The sequence below is a fragment of the Phoenix dactylifera genome, chromosome 15 (genome assembly GCF_051530095.1).
Source record: "Phoenix dactylifera cultivar Ajwa chromosome 15, Ajwa_hap1_PhDact_Kaust_v1.1, whole genome shotgun sequence".
NCBI lineage: Eukaryota > Viridiplantae > Streptophyta > Magnoliopsida > Arecales > Arecaceae > Phoenix > Phoenix dactylifera.
The window spans coordinates 10,596,631-10,599,501 of record NC_143204.1 but is presented as its reverse complement, the minus strand read 5'-3'; the positions used below and the strand labels follow the sequence as shown (position 1 = coordinate 10,599,501).

The 2,871-nt window shown below is 33.4% G+C and overlaps 1 non-coding gene across 1 annotated transcript; it reads right to left on the bottom strand.

Annotated features, from left to right (window-relative positions):
* Positions 1-2,510: 2,510 nt before the first annotated feature.
* On the bottom strand, positions 2,511-2,617 carry LOC148699860 (small nucleolar RNA R71). Its single transcript, XR_015973843.1, has one exon. It is a non-coding gene; the product is annotated as a small nucleolar RNA R71 (small nucleolar RNA).
* Positions 2,618-2,871: the final 254 nt, after the last annotated feature.

The following is a 2,871-nucleotide window of genomic DNA, read 5'->3' as shown; positions in this document are numbered from 1 at the left end:
CTTTTTGAGAACTGATTACATCCCCCTGGGAGGCCACGAAGGAGAGACTAAAATGCTCTGTTTCTAAATGAAAAGGAGAAAGAGTTTATGTTTTATTCTTTTTCTTTGCTAATCCCTTTTACAAATATGCTTCCATCTCAGATGAGTAGCTAAATCTCTTTTAGCTAAGGCTAGGGAAAAGCCTAGCATTTTCTTCGTGTATTTTTTCTAATCATCAATGAGTTTTTAATGTTTTGATTTATGGTGTAGTAGATTTATAAGAATTATTTCAAACTTATATATTTTTCTGATTTGTTATTTCCCTGGGTATAACAGATGCTTAGAAATCCCTGTAGTTTAAAATAGAATTACTGTAATGCTGCCCATAAAACTAAATCTATTTTATTAACGATTAATTGGTATTTTCACTGCTTCACTTTCCGGTTGGGTCTTTACTCAGATCTAACTGAGATAATAGGTAATTTTAAGAAAAGCATGATGAAGTGCTAGGCTGAATCCTGATGCCTTAGTTATATTTTTGTCAAACCGAATATTATTTAGCCTTTAGTTTTTGTTTACTGTCAAATCCCTGTGGATTCGATCTTGGACTCACCGAGAATATTACTTTGCTACATCCTATACTTGGGGTATTCTACATTTAATTTTCCTTTTAAAAAGAGCAAGATTAAAGACGTAGCAAGTTTTTGGCGCCGTTGCCGGAGATTTGCAACGTGCGAATGAGAACAAGGCTGCAAATTTCAATTTTTAGTTTCTAGTTCTTCAATTTTTCTTTATTTTTAACACGGCTGAAATTTCAAATCTTTACAGATTCAAGGGCGACACAAAGCTGAAATTTTTAACACGGCTACATTTATTTAGCCTTTAGTTTTTGTTCACTGTCAAATCCCTGTGGATTCGATTTTGGACTCACCGAGAATATTACTTTGCTACACCCTATACTTGGGGTATTCTACATTTAATTTTCCTTTTAAAAAAGAGCAAGATTAAAGACGTAGCAAGTTTTTGGCGCCGTTGCCGGGGATTTGCAACGTGCGAATGAGAACAAGGCTGCAAATTTCAATTTTTAATTTCTAGTTCTTCAATTTCTTTATTTTTAACACGGCTGAAATTTCAAATCTTTACAGATTCAAGGGCGACACAGCGGGAACAGTAACGAGAAAGATCAAGATCACATTTTTGGATTCCCGGAGTGAACGAACTCCGGCCGTGAGTATTTAAATTAATTTTCCTGTTTTGTTTATACTAGTCCTATTTTAATAATTCCTAGATTAAAATTTTACTCTTGTTAAAAAAATAAAATAAAAAAATAAAATAAAAAATAAATAGAAATAAAAAATTAATTTAGCTAGTTTGCTTGATCAACTATTCAAATGCAATTTAATGTCATGACATAAAATGTTAAAAATCTTCTTAATTGTTGCATATAGTATAAAGCATTTGCATAAAATAATCTAAGGGTTGAACCCATTAAAAAGATAAGGTTGGGATTTCATCACTCGTCCTTAGCCCAAAAATCATCCCAGTGCATCAATATCCTAAGCCTAATTAAAATCAACTAGACGTTGGCCTCTAAGGATATTCGAGCTCAATAGGACGAAGGCCACTGAAAGTTGCACCAATTTCGCTCTGTGGCCCGGTCGATGTCTAGGCAAGCTTTGTCCCTTTAAGTGATTGAAGGGAGACAGTTTCTGTTCGAGGAAAGTGGGTTTTAAGTAGGACCTTTGCTACACGCATCGTGACCCCTCCACTTACCTGCGAGCTTACCTGGTCGACTAAGGTTACTAGACCGGATTGGAGGCTTAGGTGTCCTCTTCAAACCAGTTAGGAGCTGTGTAGAATTTTTAGGAAAACATTAGAAATTATTGGGGGATGTTTAATTTTAATTAAATTTTTGTTAAGGTGTTTGTTTAGATCTCTTTAGGTGGTACTTGTACCAACAATATATATATATATATATATAAATAAATAAATAAATAAATAAATAAATAAATAAATAAAAAAATTCAGTTTATGCTGTTGTGGGAGAGAGATAAAACGAATAGATTATTTCGGGTTGAATCAAGAGATAAAAATTTAATTGTTCAAAATTCAAATAATCAAATGGAAGATAATGGTAGTAATCAGGGAGATAATGAATTTCAAGATGACTTACCTATTAGAACGCTTCGTGATTATCTACAATCCACTAGGACCAGTATCCCATCCTGTATGGTTATTCCTACTACTGCGGGAGATTTTGACATGAAATCAGGAATAATCCAATTACTCCCAAAGTTTCACGGACTTGATTCTGAAAGTCCCTATTTGCATCTGAAAGAATTTGATAAAGTGTGTTCAACACTTCATTTCAATGATGTCACTGAAGAGGTAGTTAAGCTTAAGTTATTTTCTTTTTCTTTAAAGGAAAAAGCTAAGTCATGGTTACACTCCTTAAGGCCTAGGACCATAGCTACCTGGCAAGAAATGACAAGAGAATTTTTAAAAAATTCTTCCCAACACATAAAACAAACACACTTAGAAGAAATATCATGAACTTCGCACAAAAAGATGGAGAAACATTTTTTCAGTGTTGGAAAAGATTTAAGGACCTTTTGCTTGCTTGCCCACATCATGGATATGAAATTTGGAGGGTCATTAGTTTCTTTTATGATGGTTTGTCCTCCAATATGAGACAATTTGTAGAAATGATGTGTAATGGTGAATTCATGAGTAAGGAACCAAATGAAGCCTGGGATTATTTTGATCTTTTAGCAGAAAATGCACAAGCTTGGGATACAACAGATAAAAATGAAAAATATAAAATAGCACCTAATGCAAAAGGAGGAATATATCTTATTAAAGATGATAATGATGTCAATGTAAAAATTGCTA